The following is a 19,873-nucleotide window of genomic DNA, read 5'->3' on the forward strand; positions in this document are numbered from 1 at the left end:
TTTCTAATCGAATGAACCCTTTTTGAAGTTTCTACGACGAAGCGTTCCATAAAAACTTTATACGCCCCCAGGGCATAACTTACAACCCTTGTCCTGAGGGCAGTGAGGGGGTTGTCATCCTCGAAGACCTAAATAACAGAAATTGAAAACTACGTTGAATAATGTGGCTATCTCAAAATTTTTATTGGATAAGTTTGGGTAAAAGGTGGGCGTGAGAGGGGGTTAGTTACCCTCCAATCACTTTTAACTATTAAAAATGGCACTAGTCCTTTGAATTTCCAATCGAATGAGGTATTTTTGAAGTTTTTATAAAAGCATCTTTTGTGAAAACCTTATATACATCCAGGGTAGAACTTAAAACCCTTGCCCCGAGGTTTTTGGGAGAGTATCCTCCTCAAAAACATATTTTCTATCCGGAAATCAACTACGCTGAACAAAATTGCTATCTCAAAATTTTGATTGGATGTGTTAGTTGGAATGATGGGCGTGGGGGGGGGGGGGGGTAGTTGCCCTCCAAACACTTTCGACTATTAAAAAGGGTACAAGCCCTTCGAATTCCCAATCGAATGAGCCTGTTTTTAAGTTTCTACGACAAGGCCTTCTATAGAAACCTTATATGCCCCCAGGGCATAACTTAAAACCCTTGCCCTGAGGGTTGTGGGGGAGTATCCTCCTCAAAAACACATTTTATATCCAGAAAACAACTACGTTGAACAAAATGGCTATCTCAAAATTTTGATTGGATGTGTTTGGGGGAATGATGGGCGAGGAGGGGGGCTAGTTACCCTTCAATCACTTTCAACTATTAAGAAGAGCCCTAGAACTCTTGATTTCCAATCGAATGAGCCCCTTTTGAAGTCTCTACGACGGCCCCTTCCATATGAAATGCCCTGCTTTAAAGTAAAAAAATAATATATGGTACATTGTGCCAACATCGTTCTTATATGCCCCAGGGCATAACTTAAAACCCTTGCCCCGAGAGTTGTGGGGGAGTATACTCCTCGAAAAGATATTTCCTATTTGGACATCAACTACGCTGAACAAAATAGGTATCTCAAAATTTTGATTGAATGTGTTTGGCGGAATGATTGGCATTGGGGGAGGGGGGGCTAGTTGCCCTCCAATCACTTTCGAATATTAAAAAGGGCACTAGCCACTCCAATTTCAAATTGAATGAGCCCTTTTCGAAGTTTCTAAGACAAATCCTTCGATACGAGGTGCCCGGGTATCGAGAGAAAAATAAACACATTGTGCCCACATCTTTCTTACTTAGGCAGCGCTAGCGCGCTGCGTATGATCCATCGAACTTTCCAAATCATTCGTGACTTTTTGCAACGACTTACTCACCATATTTGTTTTGTGTAGGATCTCGTGTCATGTTACTAAACAACACAGAAACTTGAAGCTTTGTAGTTTCTTAGCAAGTCCCAAGGCGGTGTTTCTACCAAATGCATCGAGTTTCTGGTCTTGAGAAGCTTCATATAAGGCATCATATACTTCTTCAATGTGGTACCTTGAAAGTAGGGATTACAAGGAGTAGGGATGACAGTGCCAGCTCGAAGGGGCGCCAATGCTGCCATCTATAATCGAGTCTAACGGTAACAGGATCACGTGTCTTTTTCAAGGTCAATCAGGGGATGTTTATAAGCTTATTGACTGCGGTACGAAGTTTGCACATGCGCACTGAATACCTAACCTGAATCAATGGTATTGATCCATGAAGGGAACAGGATCACGTTTCTTTTTCAAGGTCAATCAGGGGATGTTTCTAAGTGTACTGATCCACTAAGGTGAGAGGATTTCTGGGAAATTGATTTGCATAATCGACGGGGAATTATCGATTCTAATGGGACAGGATCATGTGTCTCTTTCTAGGCCAATCAGGGACTTACGTAAGGTTTCCCTTACATCACAATTCAGCCTTGAGATTTTGCTTATAATGGACATGTGCTAAGGTTAAATTATCATATAGTCTCAAGACATCATCGAGAGAACATTAGATATTGTTGATTTGGCTACACAGATTTATAATGTGAGTTCTGTTTAGTAAATTTTCTTAGGTTTTTCCAAATAAAATCATTTTTGCAGTCCCTCTCCAACCAATTCAAATTCAGGGTATACCCCCCCCCGCTAAAAAATTTCCACTATGCTTTATTTATAGTCATTCGAAAGCGTAAAATTAACTCTTTCTTACGATGTAACCCCGCCCACCTAACCTAACCATTTTAATTCTTTCATTGGTAGTTATTCTCTTTCTAAAAAAAAGATGACTTTTTCCCCCGTCTGCATTTTCAATGCACCTTTCTGTATCCTAGCAAAAGTGACAACTGACATCCGTCAACTCTTAGATATTAATATATTGATCCCCTTATAACATTAAGCCGCTTTAGACTTAAACATTCCCGTAAAGATTTAAATAGGGGTAATTATTGACACCCGTCAAATACACATGCTGCATAACTCAATTACAATAGTCGGATCGAGCTCATTCTCTGATTAACCAAGAAAATTGGTTTCATAAAAAAGATGTTTTTTCTTTTCTGTTTTTTATTAAAACATATTTTTCTTAGTAAATTTTTTGAATTGCAAGGGGGGGCTGGTGTCAGTTAAGATAAATATTTTTGAATGGAAACTGTTATTGGTCTCTTTTTAAGTGGTCATTATCTATTCGAAACAGAAGGGTGGGGAGCGTGCGTAAATTATGGGGTTCGCTTCTAACAGCTTCGTTGTAAGATGAAACAAACTGTTTCTTCACGTGAAAACTAAGTGGATGGATTCATTGTGCAGACCATGTGCACCCTTTTGATAAGAAAAATAATGTAGCCTTTCCTATATATAACTCTTAAGTTTAGTGTTTGCTTAGCTTTTAATTATACTAGATTTTGTCTGCTATATTTATGACTAGCTATTTTGAGATCTAGATTTTAAGTTATTGGCCTGGATTTGATACACCTTTTGGCCCTTAAGAATAACGTTAGTTTTTTTTAACTTTAAACTCACCTTAGTTCTTTTTTGATTTAAATTATATGTTGTTTTATTTTCTAAGTGGTAAAAATAGAAACATTGATTTCTATCCTAAGGGTACAGACTACTGATTGTCAGGGGTTATTTCTCACAAGCTGTTTGATAAAAACGTTTGGTTTCGAAACCTAGCTTCTTCCTTGCAAATTTTACTTTTTGCTCTGCTGAAAAGGGGGGAGGGGGCTTCTAGGGATAATGGGAGATGCTTTCTAGACAAAGTTATGCCTTACAATAAATTCCGTAGAAGGGGGTGCTAATTTTTCTTCTCTAACAGGGAGTCGTTATTTTATACTAAATTATTTCTTCTTTTTAATGACAATTATGAGAAATGCCCGCCTCCTTCTGAAAAGAGAGCTAGGGTTAATGATGTAACTCCTATGCAACGGTTGGAGATAGCTGGCCTATCCAGAGCCACCCACATTCCTTCCAGGCCAGCACTGCCTGCCACAGTCCAATCCGATCAGACACCAATGCAGCCAGGTAGAAAATTAAAGAGAGAGTGGTTGGCTGCTCACACGATGGTGAACCCCGCTGGCTCATCTGTGCAAGCCAGTGACATCGATGCCCCGGTTGTACAACCCTGTGACGTTGCTGGCCCGGCTGTGCAAGAAACAAACGTCACCACCCCGTCCATCCCCCATCATGCTTTGCCAGAACCATTCGGCACTCAAATGCAGCCTGAATTTGGAAATGTAAGTTTAAATTTTATTTCTCACTAAAGATTTTTTCTCCCAAAGGAAATATAATGCTCTCCTTTGAATCATATCAAGTGCATGCATCCAGCCTGCTGAATTCTCATGAATTAGGTTAGCAAAGCCAAAAAGGCACTATATCCCGGTCATAAATTCCCATAGTAAGTAGCAAAATCTTTGCGATATTATTTCTCAAGTAAAAACTGCTTTATTAACAAATGGTTCATCTTGCCACTACAGATATCATAAAACAACTTTCCATCAGAATGAGTTGTGTATCAGCGACAGGAGATGGCTTGAAATGGATAGGCTATCCATATCAAACCAAGTAAAGACCCCGGTTTGTTTTCCAAAACAGATAAAGAGTATTAATATTTAATTGTCGGGGGGGTTGTTTGAACAAAATCAAAACCTACTATATCATGTTTTAGATTGAAAATATCTTATATTAAGCTGGAAATTTCTAACTTTCAGGATATATAGAGTAGGGAACAGTGAATTAACCAAATGAAACTATGTGCATACTACTACTACTACTACTACTACTACTAAGCGTGTTTTAAATAATACGTAAATAATAATCCAATTTTAAAAATAGGGTGATTTAGACACTTTGAAAATAAGCTATTTTCTTTTATAGATTGCATTGGTTCCATATTTTCTGTCTCCCCCTTCATCAGTTGAAGAAGAAGAAGAACTCATTGACGATCCCATGGAATTTCATGCCATTCAGAACAATGAAACATTACCTATCAACGAATGGCACGGTATAGTTAACTCTTTTAAAATACTTTATGATATTGTTAATTTATTAACTAATTATTTCAATGTAGATAATATCACAGTTGAGCAAGGCAATGTACCTAGTTCAGAGGGGGACTTACCATTGCTATGTCCAAATACACTGTAAGTTTTATATGATTTTGCCAATGAGTTAACTGAGAACCTCCCCCCACTGATTAAATAGACTTAGTTCCAGTTCAAACAAATGAAATGACTCCATTGGATTTACATAGCCCCAATATTGAACAAAGTGGGGGTGGAGAGGGGGACAATATACAAGACAGGGAGGGTAACAATATACAATTTACAACACTACCAGAATTTTATCAATCAAATTCAATATTAAATACAGTAGTCGTTTATAGTGCAACCTTTGGGGATCCCTTTAATTCACTTATGGGGGGGGAATTTTATATTTGGCCCTATAGATATTGTTCATGTATATGTAGAAAAAATTCGTGCACTGTTGGAAAACCAGATTCAGTTGTGGGGGGGGGGGTGCTGGGTTTGTAAGGGGGAATTTGAAGAGGGGGCTAAGGGGAAAGGGGCTAGGGGAAAAAAGGGGGAAGGGGAAAGTAAGGGACCATAACAACTTTTGGCAGGAAATATCATCAGGGGGTGGCAGTTTTCGTGGTGTAGCACATCAATCGTGAAGTGTGAATGTATGCCAGCAGTTTTTTTATACCGGTTTTCATTCGCAATTCAAATTACGATTTAAAATTTATTTTACCAGCTTTGGCACGTATGCACAGGGATGGAGGGGAGTAGATAGTCCATGGGTAAACAACTCATTTACCTACAATATTATCCCCAAATCAGCTGAGAAGCTGGTGCTTCTCGAGTTGAAATGGCAGGTAGTGAATAATGGGCATACGTGCTGGAATAAAATCCGGGTTGTATATTCATATAGTTTCTTCCCCAAGGCACTGAGTCAATTGATTCAAGTGCAGAAAAGCGACAATTTCGATAGTTTTCCTCTGTTTAAACAGCGCTTTCCAGACAGTGAAATGTCTGACCTACTGACCTGTAAAGGCGAATATGCATATGACTATTACTGTTTTGGCGCACGAGGAGAGGAGAAGCTACCTCCAATTGAAGCATTCTATAATTCACTTACCAATAAAGAATGCACTGCCGAGGAATATGAATTTGCCGAGAGGGTTTGGGAAAAGGGTAATTGTAAAAATGGGTGGGATTATTGTAGAATATACTTGGCCAGTGATGTTTTAACTCTATTAGATTGTGTCTGTAAAAAACACAGATCAAATTTATTCAGAGCTTGGATTATATATTGGCTACTATTTTTCCACACCACATTTGGTGATGGACTTGATTTTAAAAATCAGTAGGGAGGAAATAGGGTTGATGACTGATGTGGATCAACACCTTTTTTTAGAAAGATCAATGAGGGGGGGAGGTATTTTTTTCATGGAGATCGACTTTTAACAACAGATCCAAGTGGACAAGACACTGGTGTAGAGTCAACGACAATTTACCCTAAAATGAGCCCTTTGTACCGGTTGGTCATATGTCGCTACACTTTACCGTGTGGAAACTATAAATGGCTTGAGAATCCTTGTGAGATCCCCGACATTCACACCATCGAGGACAATGGGCCATAAGGATGGTTCTTTGAAATTGACGGGCCCATACAATTGGAACTTCACGATTCCGTCAAGGATTTTGTAGTTTCTTGTGTCAATAGACCGGTTACCAAAGAATTGCTGAGCCCATACAATCGATCTCTGGTTGATGATATGGGCATGCACTGGACCCCCTCCAAGCAGAAACTGATTGCAGATCTAGACCGGAACTATATTATCGTTGGCCATCTTGTGTTTATGCGTTAGATGGTGAACAATGGTTTCAAGATCAGAAAAATACATAAGGTCCTGCAATTCAGTCAGAAACAATACTTGAAGACGTTTATCGATACCTTTGTCGGTAAACGCTCAATGGCAAAAAGTAAAGTTAAAAAGGAAATGTACAAGCTCATTTTAAATTCAGCGTTTGGCAAAGTGTGTTGAAAGCGTAAGAAACAGATCACGTTGTGACGTCGTAAACTGCCCCCAGGAATGTGAACGAATTATTGCCGACCCCAATTTTACAACATTCACGAGCATAGAGTCAAACAGGGTTCTTCTACACAGGAAAAAGAGATATGATGTGCTGAACAAGAATATAGCGGAAGGTAGTTCAGTACTGGAAATTTCCAAAAAACTCATGTTGTCTTTTTTTTACAATGTGTGCAAGGTACAATGGCCAAGGGAGGGGAAGGTTCAAGTTTATTATGGGGACACAGATTCTCTGCTGTTAAAAGTTAAAACTGAAGATATATTAAATGATTTAGAAAAAGGGGTGCACATCAGCTCGCGGACGGATTTCACTAACTGGAATGCATCCCTCTATCCCGAGTTGATGAAACGTCAAGCTCCCAATCAGCTACTAATGTTAAAATCAGAGACAGGGAGCGATTTAATATCCAAAGGGGTGTTCCCCGGGCCTAAATCTTATTGTGTAGAAACACACGACAAAGATGTAAAGCAGCTGTGTAAAGGGGTGTCTACACATTTTATAAAAAAATAATTTTAACATGAGTGTCTACAGAGACTGTGTAGATGGTTGTCTAGTGCCAAGAGCACAAGTGCTTGCAATTGGCACTCTGCAGTATAGGAACTTTACTCTTAGAGTTGAAAAGAATGCCATATCATGTATATCTGACAAGGTCTTTTTGCTCGAGAATGGTGTAAATGTACTCCCCCACGGCCACTATCGAATTTCAGACAGGGTTGAATGTGTAGGCTATCGCAAGCAACTCGGTCTGGATAAATTAACATAACCTAACTTAACCTGATAAATTAACTTAAATATTCAAATGCAGTACAACCTAACCTAACCTGATAAATTAACTTAAATGTTCAAATAGTACAACCTAGCCCAACCTGACAAATAAACTTAAATGATCAGATAGTACAACCTAACCTACTCTAACATGCACCAGCAGCGGCTTTTGCATACAGGTTTTCCGACGCGACCCCGGGGGGTGGGGGGTCCCGCCCACTTCTCATCTTTTTAAATTCTTAGTCTATTAATTTGTTCAACTGTGCTATTGCTATTGTACGTGTTGTATTTTAAGTTTTTGTTTTATGTCAATAAGTGAAAAATGTTGTTCTTCGGCCTATTGTTGTACAAATAGTGTGTTCCATTGCTATTCGTGCTGTATTTTAAGTTGTACAAAATGTGATGTCAATAAGTGAAAAATGTTGTTCTTCATGCTATTGTCGTACAAATAGTGTGTGATATTGCTATTCGTGCTGTATTTTAAGTTGTTCAAAATGTGATGTTAATAAATGAAAAATATTGCTATTACTATTGACGATGTATTTTAAGTTGTTCTTGTCAATAAATGAAAAAATATGTTTTTGTTGTCCTTATTATTGAATAACGTACTAGAAAGATCTAAGGGAAAATTATTATTGATTAATTAGACAAGTATGGTTTACAGTTAGTTGTAGACCGACTATTCTCAATAGCAGCAGTATATATCAATCTGAAACACCATTCAGATCGCTTCTGTGTGAATCTTCAATGCCGGGTAAAACTTTAGAATGTTTATTAAAAAGTCAGAGATGTACGAAAAAGAAATTTTCAAAGAAATTGATACTACCAGCAGACTCATAAAACCATTAGTTATTGACTGAGTGTCAAAATTAACAAGAAAAAAGTACTTTTGCATAGAACAAATTCAACTACACAGATATTTCATAGCATCAAAAAGATCTTGCAACATTTCACAGAATCGAGAGACTACTATTGCCATCTACCGATCTGTAGCTTTAGATGGCAGCACTGTCCCTCAGACACACGGCTATAATGTGAGAGACATGCAAAAAAAAACGCTTAATTCACTTAAGGTGAATTAAACGTTTTATTTAAGGTCTAAACGTTTCATTTTTAGTGTTAATAAACATTCTAAACGTTTTACCTGTCATTGACGGTCCTCACAGAAACGATCTGAATGGTGTTTTAAATTGATACATACTGCTGCTATAGACAATAGTCGGTCTACAACTAACTGTAAACCATACTTGTCTAATGAATAAATAATAATTTTCCCTTAGATCTACCTAGTATGTTATTCAATAGCAAGGACAACAAAAACATGTTTTTTCATTTATTGACAAAAACAACTGAATATACATCATAAATAGCAATAGCAATATTTTTTATTTATTAACATCACATTTTGTAAAACTTAAAATACAGCACGAATAGCAATATCATAGACTATTTGTACAGCAATAGCATGAAGAACAACATTTTTCACTTATTGACATCACATTTTGTACAACTTAAAATACAGCACGAATAGCAATAGCAAACACTATTTGTACAACAATAGCATTAAGAACATTTTTCAACATTTTTCAACAACATTTTTCAAAATGAACAACATAGATATCTTGGACTCCAGAATAGACGAGAAGAATCTGGAGGAAATGAGGAGAAGGATCACGGTTAATATGAAGAGAAGTTTATAGAGGGCATTGAGGGTCCAGGCCATCAGATTAATAATAGCATATTTCCTTTCAGGTTATTACCATAAATGTTTCAAGGGAAAAATAAATTTTTATTCTTTTTCAGGTCCCCGAAAATGATGAACATGTTGAATTAGAAACATCTTTTTATTGCGACTGCTCCATATGTAAAAGGTATTATCAAATTTCAGCCATTCTTATGAGCCTACTACAACATGTTTAGATATCGCGGACACCAGAATAGACGAGAAGAATCCGGAGGAGATGAGGAGAAGAATCTTGGTTAATGTGAACAGAAGTTTATACAGGGCGCAAGGTTGCTCAGAAAAAGGCTCGTTATGTAAGAAATGGAACATGAACATCAAAATAAGACCCATAGAAAAGAGGGATTTCTCTGCAGAGATATATCAAAATATACTAGAAAAGACAGTATTTAAACCTTAAATAAAATGTATATAGGGCAAGATGTAACAATTAATACTGTTATAAATACAATTTAAGAGAAGAGAAAAAGCGTCCCTTCTAGAGAGAACATAAGGAATTATTCTATGGAAGGGATTTTAAACATCACAAATCGTTCTAGAAAAGCTACTATATACCGTTTCACGACAAATCCCCTTATTGATATGCTTGATAAGTTTTGTGCCATAATATTATAATAAATTTGTTTTGCTGCTGAAATTGGTTCCCGAAAAAAGCTAAGTGTGCCCAGCCCTTACGATCTTAGTGCAAAAGAACGTCCCTAATAGTACTTAATACTTACTGTAAGTATAAGCAAATTGAAGTGGCCAGAACGGCCTCTGCTTTCCCCTGAAGGAATGAAGGATAGCCCATACCCATAAAATATCTGGATTTGGGCCCCCTATTGCTCCCCACCCCCAATAAAATACTGGAGCTACAGCCCTGCATATTATAATAATTGAATGTGGCATGCTCGGAATTAAGAGCCAACTGAAGATACAGTGACTTTGTAACTATATGCATACATGTATGTGCGCTGTATTTATTGGAATAAATCATCTTCACATCAAGAACTTCTAGACCACATCAAGAATGCTAATTAGTTGCTCCTTTTTTATTCAGTTTTATTAGCATTTAAATTACGGTTGATCAGGTCAAACTGTTTTTTTTTTCTATTCGGATTATAGTGTCATCTACACTGATAAATTTTCTATTTTAGATAAATATAGCCTAGACTGAATAGAAAAAAATTTAAAAGAGTGTATGGCTAAAGGAAAATACATTAGGCATAGATCATAGGCTATTTAAATAGGTATATTTAATTGTATTTAGAAAAGACTATTTTCCTTGCATTACCTTAGCTAACAATCCCAGGTGGGTAAAATTTCTGCGCTTCATATTATTGACTTACGAATAAAGTAAACATACTACTAGATGCCTTTTTTTATGCTCTGTCCAAATATAACAATCATTTGTCGGAAATGAATTTTACACCCACCCCTATACATACCAATTCAGGGTATATACTTGCACATTAGGGGTGTGGGAGTAAATTTAATTTCTGATGCAAATGATAGGTAAGTTTAAACTTTAACCCCCCCCCTTTATCTCTGACAAAAATGATTATTATATTTATAAAGAGCATAAAAAAAGGCATTGGGTAGTATGTTCACTTTATTTGCAAGTCAATAATATGAACTGCCAAAAATTTACCAAAAATGAATGACCATTGATTAGAAATTTAATATGTAGGCTATATTTATTCCTTAAAGCTTTCATAATTTTTCATCTATTAAAGTAAAGAAAAGTGAAAACATTTAAAATGTCTTTTTAATTCAATAGTTGCTTCTGTTGCAAATTGCATCTTCAGCCCTTAAAGGGGCCCTGAAGGTATTTTATATGAATTATGAAAGAGTATAAAAAAGCATCAAATGATGTTTTCACTTTCATCCTAGGCTAGCTAAATTATATGGCCCACTGCAAAGTATTTACTGAAATATGTTAAGAAAATAATTCTTACTGTACCTAATAATATGCATAATAATCTTAGTTAACATATTTTGTTGAGAGAGAACCTCTATCTTCACTGTTTTCCTTGTATTTCTAGTTTTTCTATCACATTTTAAATATTTGTGTCTATTCTTGAAAATAAACACCCAACTGCCATCTAGCTAACCTAACTTAGCCTAATTTATCAGTATTTGTTATTTAATAGGTTTTTGTGAAATTTTATTAGATGGCACTGATGGTGTTTGATTACATAATAGATTATGTGAAAATTGAAAAATGCAGTTGAATCCACATTTATTTCTTGGAATTCTGTCTAAAAAGCTGCACAGCAGTGAAAGAAGTAGAGATAAAAGTTCTCCTCCTGCAAAATATGTTAACTAGGATCATTTTAGAGACACAATATCAAGGAGGCACACTTGTGCCTCTATAAAGACGTGAGCCACCACAATGTTAAGCAATTTCCGGTCCTAGTGATCACAGAGAGACAGCAGTAATTGCATTTTGTAGCCCAAGCTCAAACTAAGAAACATGCAAAATTTCACCCCCCTCCAACTTTATCTTCATGGGTAAAAGTGGGCCGGAAGTTTCGACCCTCCAACCACAGCCCCGCTTTAACGTTGTCTAATTAGGCTGAAATTTAGAGGTTAAGCTTTCCTAGGGCCCGGGAGCTTATCCTCAAAATTTCAACTCAATCCAATCACTCCTTCCCTGTTTTCCAAAAACCAAATATAGCCACTTAAAGTTCAAAATTTATTTTTCTTTATCCACGCCTACAGGCCACAGTTGGCAACTGATCCAGGTGATTGAGGACTCATTCAAAGCAGAATTCGACCTGTTAGGGCCTTTTGATATTTTCAGACCAAAAAAATTATCCCACAAATTTACATTTACAAAAAACCTTGTTTTCCTATAAGAGCCCATGTTAATTTTTCCCACCACAGCCCCCCTTTAACATTGCCTGATCGGGCTGAAATTTAGAAGATAAGCTTTCCTGGGGCCTGGGAGCTTATCCTCGAAATTTCAGCTCAATCTGATCACTCCTTCCCTGTTTTCCAAAAACCAAATATCAAGTTTTGTGGGGATTTGCTTGCATCAGAAATAGATTCCACTTACTAAAAAACAATTACAATTGTGTCTCTTTAGTACTGCGGTTGATACTCCTGACTGTCAGGCGGAAGACCCGGGTTTGATTCCCCGTCAGAGGAAATTTTTTATATGCTGAATTTAAAGTTTAAAAAAGAAACTCAGTTTCTTTTTTAAATTATTTGAAAAAAATTACGTTTTCTAAAGAGTTAAAGAGGCTGAGTTACAAGGTCAACCCTTAAAACACCCTGTCGAGAAAGTAAGAATAATACACAATCATCTAACAGTTAGTCAAGCAATAATAAGTAATAAACTGTACAAAAACGTGCAGAAATTATTTGAAAAAAACTACATTTTCTAAAGAGTTAAAGAGGCTGAGTCACAAGTTCGAACCTTAAAACGTACAGGGATTAGAAGGTACAGTTGGGGGGCTGCCGCCCCCCAAACCCCCTGCCTTCGCAGCCTTTAAATAAAAAACAAAAAAAAGTTTTTTAAACTGAAAGTAAGGAGCAACATTAAATCTTCAAACAAACAGAAATTATTCCGTATATGAAAGGGGATGTGCCCTCCTCAACACCTTGCTCTTTACGCTAAAGTTTGACTTTCTCACAACTCTTTTTTTTAAACAATAAAAACTTTAGCATAAAGAGCAAGGCATTGAGGAGGGCACATCCCCTTTCATATACAGAATAATTTCTGTTCATTTTAAGATTTAATGTTGCTCCTTACTTTCAGTTTAAAAAACTTTTTTTTTTTTACTTAAAGGCTGCAAAAGCAGGGGTTTGGGGGCATAAGCCCCCCAACTGTACCTTCTAATCCCTGTATGTTTTAAGGTTCGAACTTGTGACTCAGCCTCTTTAACTCTTTAGAAAACGTAGTTTTTTTCAAATAATAGTTCAATATAGAGTTGCAAATTTACTGAAACATGTTAAGAAAATAATTCTTACTGTACTTAATAATATGTATAATAATCTTAGTTAAAATATTTTGTAGGGAGAGAACCTCTATCTTCACTGTTTTCCTTGTATTTCTAGTTTTTTTTTATCATATTTTAAATTTTTGTGTCTATTCTTGAAAATCATTTATAAATAAACACCCAACTGCCATATAACTAACCTAACTTAGCCTAATATATCAGTATTTGTTTATTAAAATGTTTTTGTGAAAAATTATTAGATGGCACTGATGGTCTTTAATTACATATATAGCTTATGTGAAAATGGAAAAACGCTGGTGAATCCACATTTATTTTTCAGAATTTTGCAAAAAATTGCACAGCAGTGAAAGAAGTGAGGATAAAGTTTTTCCCCCTGCAAAATTTGTTAACTAGGATTATTCTGCATATTATGAGCTAAGAATTGTTTTTTCATGTGTTTCATTATGTAGTGCTTGAATCCTAGGCTTATACCAGTTTTTCCAAATTAATTTATGTTCATTTTTATTGGCATAGTCTTTTTCATGGAAATTTGTTTCCATGAAAAAACTTTTCAGTTTTTTTTTCTAAGGAATCCATAGTCTGGCTTGCTATTTGTGTGTTGGACAGACTTTTTTAACAATTTTAAATCTGGACAAAAATAGTGTTGTTTAATTTAATTTTATACCTCCTCTGGTTAGCCTGAAAAATGAAACTTAATAATATTCCCAAAACATTTTATCTAGCCTATGCTCTTTGATAATCTGGATAAACTTATACTCTTTTGATTTAGTTAAATTGTAAGAGCAGAAATAGTAATAATAGTAGCCCTGGAGGTTTCAACTTAATATCCCCAGTCACTCTAGAGATATTGCTTAGGTTTCTTATTGGCAACAATACACAGTGCCTTTTCATTTAGTTTTAAAGCATAATGTGTCAATTACATAATTGTGGGAGACATACCCAATATCCCTAGAGACATAGTTGCTAGACCATTCTACTATGCTGAAGAAAATGGCTGTCTCAAAATTGTGACTGGATTTACTTGGGAAATTAATGGGCTTGGGAGAAGGGCTGCATGCCCTCCAATTGCTTTTGACTCTTAAAAACATCACAAGAACTTTTAATTTCCAAACAAATTTGCTTCTTTAAAAGTTTCAGTGATATGGCTAGCTATTATAGAGGCACCACTGCCTATGATATTGCTTATATGCCCTTTTTGAAAATCTACATGCTCATAGTTTGTTTTGTTTTAGTTCAACATCCACCTAAATATTCCTTAAAAGCTTTACCTTAATACTCAGATGATCTTTCCCTTTAAGCATTCTTTGAAAGTTCCAACTTGATACATGAATCAATTTTTTGATACACTCTGTACATGCAGATAGGGTCTTTTGATTTAGTTCAAATTACCCCTCAATATTGTAAGTTGACTATTGAGTATTGAGTATTCCCAAGTTACGCTCTTTTGACAATCCATATACACATAATGTGTTTTGATTTAGTTCATAACTCTACTCCACATTCTCTGAAAGGCTTGCCTGACTGTCATTTGTCTTTTTGGAAAGTAAAGTTCAAAATACATACCTTTCTCAATAACATGTATTGTATGTAAACAATGAACGAATTGCCCTGAGGACTGTGGGAAGGTTGCCATCCCCATAGGCATAAATACTGGATCTTTCAACAATGCTGAACAAAATTGCTCTCTTAAAATTTTGATTTGATATATTTTGGGGAATGATAGACTTGGGGGGGGATGGTTGCCCTCTATTCACTTTTGACTCTTCTGACTTCCTATTGAATAAGCCCCATCCAATCCAAAGTTTTTACAACTACCTGTTCCATAAAAACCTTCTATGCCATGGGGCATAACTTGCAGCCCTGGCTCTTAGGCACTGGGGGTTGTGTCCGCCCTGAAGACATATGTTCTTTGAACTATTGCGAACAAAGTGGCTATCTCACAATTTAATTCAGACACATTTGGGGAAAGGAACACACCAGGGAAGAGGACTAGTCAATCTTCATCACTTTTGACTCTTAAAAGGGAACTAGAACTATACATTTCCAATCAAATGAGCCTCCTCTAAAGTTCACACAACCACTACTTCCATAAAAACTTTATATGCCCCTTGGGCATAACTAACAGCCCTTTCCCCCAGACTCTGGGGGTTTTGCCACCCCCTAATGCCTTATTATTTGATCTTTGGACTACTTTTTGAACAAATAGCTATATAAAAATTTCTATCAGATGTAATTTGGTAAAATACATTTGGTAATCTACCCTCCAACTACTTTGACTCTTAAAAAGGACACTAGAACTTTTGATTACCAATCTTATGAGCCCCTCCTAAATTTATACGGCCGTTCTTTCTATAGAAATCTTATATGCCCCCAGGGCACAACTTGCAACCCTTGTACTGAGTGCTGGGGGGTTGTCATCCTCAAAGACATAATTTACAGATCTTTCAACGATGCTGAACAAAATGACTATCTCAAAATTTTGATTGTCTGTTTTTGGGAAAACGATGGGGGGGGGGCTGGTTGTTGTCCAATTACTTTTGACTATTAAAAAGGGTAATTGCCCTCCATCACTTGATTCTTAAAAGAGATCTAGAAATTTCCATTTCTAATCCAATAGAGTCCTCTCCGAAGTTTATGCAATCACCCTTTCCATAAAAACCTTATATGCCCCAGGGCATAACTTACAACCTTTACCCAGAGGGCTGTGAGAGGGGGTCATCATCCTCAAATACATAATTACTGAAGCTTTCAACTAGCCTATGCTGAACAAAATAGATTGGATTTGATTGGATGTGTCTGGGGAAATCATGGGCATGGAGGGGGGGCTTGTTGCCCTTTAATCACTTGAGTTTTAGAAAGCGCCCTAGTACACTCAATTTCCGATCAAATGAACCCCTTTTGAAGTTTCTGTGACAACTTCTATACGAATTGCCTTGGTCTAAAACCAGAAAAATTAAATAATAATACATTGTGCCCACATTGCTCTTTACCTAGACAGTGCTATTGTGCTGTCTAAGATCAGGAAAATTTTGAAATTTTAGGATAATAATCATTAGCTCAAATCTTTGTGGAATTAGATACTTATATATCATGGCCTTTAGAATATATTTATTTTGAATTATTGATTTATAAACAAATGGTGTGTTTTTGGCCAATTTTGAAGCCCATTTCTAGTGATGGTTACTTTTTTGTGTAATGATGGAAGCAACTTACCTTTACTCCCCCCCCCCCCTTTAAAGGCTCAAAATGAAATGACCTTCAGAAACAATTATGTCATTTGGAAATAGTATAAAAATACATCAAGTAATATATTCACTTTCTTTCCAGTCAAGTAATATGAAAAACCAAAGATTGAGCATATGAACCAATAATTGAGTGTATATGAACCAAACATTTTCAGGGATAATGCACCTCAAACCAAAGGTCGTAGAGGATTGGGGAGTCCTCAGGCCTGGATTTAAGGTTTGAAGCTTCTAGGCCCAAGCATTTTTGCCGCTCCATCTTCATCCCATAAGAGGGAGGATCAATTGTCCTTAAGAAAATAATCTTTATTATGACAATTTTTATTTTATTGCAAAATAACTTCACTTATGATAATGACTTGAGAATCAAATATTTGGGCGTTGAGGATAATAAACTAACAAGGTATTGGGATTAAGTTTAATCCATTGTAGATACTAACATTTAGAACCTAGCGCCATGCCGGCGCATCGACCGAACGCCGCCAGCAAGAGGCCCGGTTGACCGCCGCTAAAATGTCGCAACGCTGCCGGCGCCCCCCACGCGCCCCGCCGCCTGCAGAGGCGGTGGCATTCGGTTGACTTTGAATTAATTTTGCGGCAATTCTTTATTGTGTCAACTGCAAAGTTGGAGCTTTTCTTTTCTTGTGTGGTTAAGTATTTCGATTTTCCTGATTAGAAATCAAGCAGGGCTTGCACTGTCCCCGATTTTCCCGAAAATCTATGTGTCACCCCGAAACAAAATTTGGTTCCCCGAATCCCCGAAAATCACCCAATCATGGTGCCACCCCTAGTGATTTATCGCTAGTGACTATTCGCTGCCAAATGTTACTTTGTATACCATAATTCTTCACTAATCTCATGTTCGGTAGTTTTCGTCTCTTGTGTTACTTTGCATATAAACAAGACATATATAATTGCAATATACACGGTTCTTCATATGTTGACAAAAGCATCATCTTTATGAAATTAAGTAATAAAAACAAGTTGTTTTAACTTAAAGTAAGGAGCAACATTAAAACCTAAAACGAACAGCAGTTATTCCCTATATGAAAGAGACTGTCCCCTCCTCAACGCCTCCTTTACACAACAGGTTTTATTGTTTTAATTTGTAGTGTGGTGAAAAAGAGTCAAACTTTAGCGTAAAGAGCGAGGCATTGAGGAGGGGACAGCCCCTTTCATATACGGAATAATTGTTGTTAGTTTTGAGTTTTAATGTTGCTTCTTACTTTCAGTTAAAAAAAACTTGTTTTTCGTTTAATTTCTGAAATTTTTCAACTAATACAGGTTCGATTTTGGCTCACCGTGCATGAAAAATTGAAGCTCAATTTGCATATTAGTTTTTACAGATTTATTCCGGATATGAAGGGCCACCCCTCCTCAATACCTTGCTCTTTAGGCTAAAGATGTTGGTACATTTTAAAAAAGCTTCCTATTCTAATTTAACAGCCCCTATGTTTCAATTTTAGTAAACAGTCAAACTTTAGCGTAAAGAATAAGGTATTGATGAGGGGGCAACCCTTCATATATGGCATAATTTCTGTTCGTTTTTCAAATAATGCTGGTAAATCTGGCTCACTCTCTATGAAATATACCCCTCCCCCTCGCGAAATTCCTCCATGGAAATTTCATCCAACGTGAAGTGCACCCCCCTGCCAAATTCCCTTCAGACAGTTCGTTCCTCACTGAGAATCCCCACTCTCTGTAAAATTGCTTGTGGACAATTCACCCTAAAAAATTCTCCTTAGCGTTTTTGCATTGGAATAAGATTTTAATCTATATAACGGTTTCTTGATCGCTCCAGAAATACCCCCTTCCATGGAAATTATTTCCCAGAAAACAAAACGTACGCAGAAAAAAGCCCCCGGATATTCCCCCTGAACATCTCCATATAAAAAATTTGGCAAAGAGAATGTAAGACAATTAAAAAGAATTTTGTATAGGAATTTTCTCAAAACCCCCCAGTGTAACATTTCTCCTAGAATATTCACTCATCAGAAATTTCCCTCCCAGAGTAAGATTCTCCCCATAGAAATCAACCACCAGCACACCCCCCCCCAAAAAAAATCACTGTTTACTTCCCAATAACAAATAGTATATGTAAACAACAGGCAAATTTCAAAACTTGCAGCCCTTTCCCCTGGGATTGTGACAGATCATTTTACACCTAAAGACATAGTTATTAGATTTTTCGACTATGCTGAACAAAATAGCTATCTCAAAATTTGGATCCGGTGACTTTGGGAAAAAATGAGCGTGTGGGGGCCTAGCTGCCCTCCACTTTTTTTGGTCACTTAAAAAGGGCAGTAGAACTTTTGATTTCCATTTGAATGAGCCCTCTTGCAATATTTTAGGACAACTGGGTCGATAGGATCACCTCTGGGGAAAAAAACAAACAAATAAAAACGCATCCGTAATGTTTCTTCTGGCAGAAAACAATACAAAATTCCACATTTTTGCATATAGAAGCTTCAAATCTCTACAGTAGGGTTATCTGATATACTGAATCTGATGGTGTGATTTTCATGAAGATTCTGTGACTTTAGGGGGTGTGTTACCCCTTTTTGGAAAATAAGGCAAATGTTCTCAGGCTCGTAACTTTTGATGGGTAACACTAAACCTGATGAACTTTATATATTTGAAATCAGCATAAAAATCCGATCCGATTTGTGTGTGCGGCTTTTTAATTAGATTCCTTTGGTCTTATTGAATGTCACGGCGAATCTATTATCTATTATTTCAACTATTATGCAAGGGTTCTGAAACGCCACAGCCATTTCGTTTCTTCCAGATTTCTACTTCTCTGGATGAATCGTAGGCAGCACAATAGCGCTGCTTAAGTAAAGAACGATGTGGCCACAATGTATTATTTTTTTTCCTCCATACCCGGGCACTTTGTATCAAAGGAGTTGTCGTTCAAACTTCGAAAAGGGCTCATTCGATTGGACATTGGAGTGGCTCGTGCCATTTTTAATAGTCGAAATTTATTAAAGGGCAACTAGCCCCTCCCCCCTCCCCACGCCCATTATTCTCCCAAATACATCCAATCAAAATTTTGAGATAGCCATTTTGTTCAGGTAGTTGATTTCCAGATAGAAAATATGTTTTTGACGAGGACACTCCCCCACAATTCTCGGGGCAAGGGGTTTAAGTTATGCCCTGGGGGCATATAAGGTTTTTATAGAAGCCGTTGTCATAGAAACTTCAAAAAAGGCTCATTCAATCAGAAATTGAACAGGATAGTGCCCTTTTTAATAGTCAAAAGTGATTGGAGCGCCACTAGCCCCCCCCCTATGCCCATCATTCCCCCAAACACATCCAATCAAAACTTTGAGATAGCCATTTTGTTCAGCGAACTTGATTTCCAGATAGAGATTATGTTTTTGAGTAGGACTCTCCCCCACAGCCCTCAGGGCAAGGGTTTTAAGTTATGCCCTGGGGGCATATACAGGCTTTTATAGAAAGCTTTGTTGTAGAAACTTCAAAAAAGATTCATTTGACTGGAAATTCAAAGGGCTAGTGCCCTTATTAATAGTCAAAAGGGAATGGAGGGCAACTAGCCCCCCCCCCTACGCCCATCATTCCCCCAAACACATCCAATCAAAATTT

At 36.9% G+C, this 19,873-nt stretch overlaps 1 protein-coding gene across 1 annotated transcript in view; it reads left to right on the forward strand.

Moving 5' to 3' along the window:
* Nucleotides 1-10,232: 10,232 nt before the first annotated feature.
* The window catches only part of Acat2 (Acetyl-CoA acetyltransferase 2), a 46,829-nt gene continuing 37,188 nt past the window's right edge, over nucleotides 10,233-19,873 (forward strand). Inside the window, exon 1 of the mRNA XM_089087603.1 lies at nucleotides 10,233-10,307. The gene's annotated coding sequence lies outside the window, so the exon portion shown is untranslated. The remainder of the gene's footprint in view (nucleotides 10,308-19,873) is intronic.

This window comes from Artemia sp. Qi Xiang Cuo, chromosome 1 (genome assembly GCF_049724085.1).
Source record: "Artemia sp. Qi Xiang Cuo chromosome 1, ASM4972408v1, whole genome shotgun sequence".
NCBI classification, from domain to species: Eukaryota; Metazoa; Arthropoda; class Branchiopoda; order Anostraca; family Artemiidae; genus Artemia; species Artemia sp. Qi Xiang Cuo.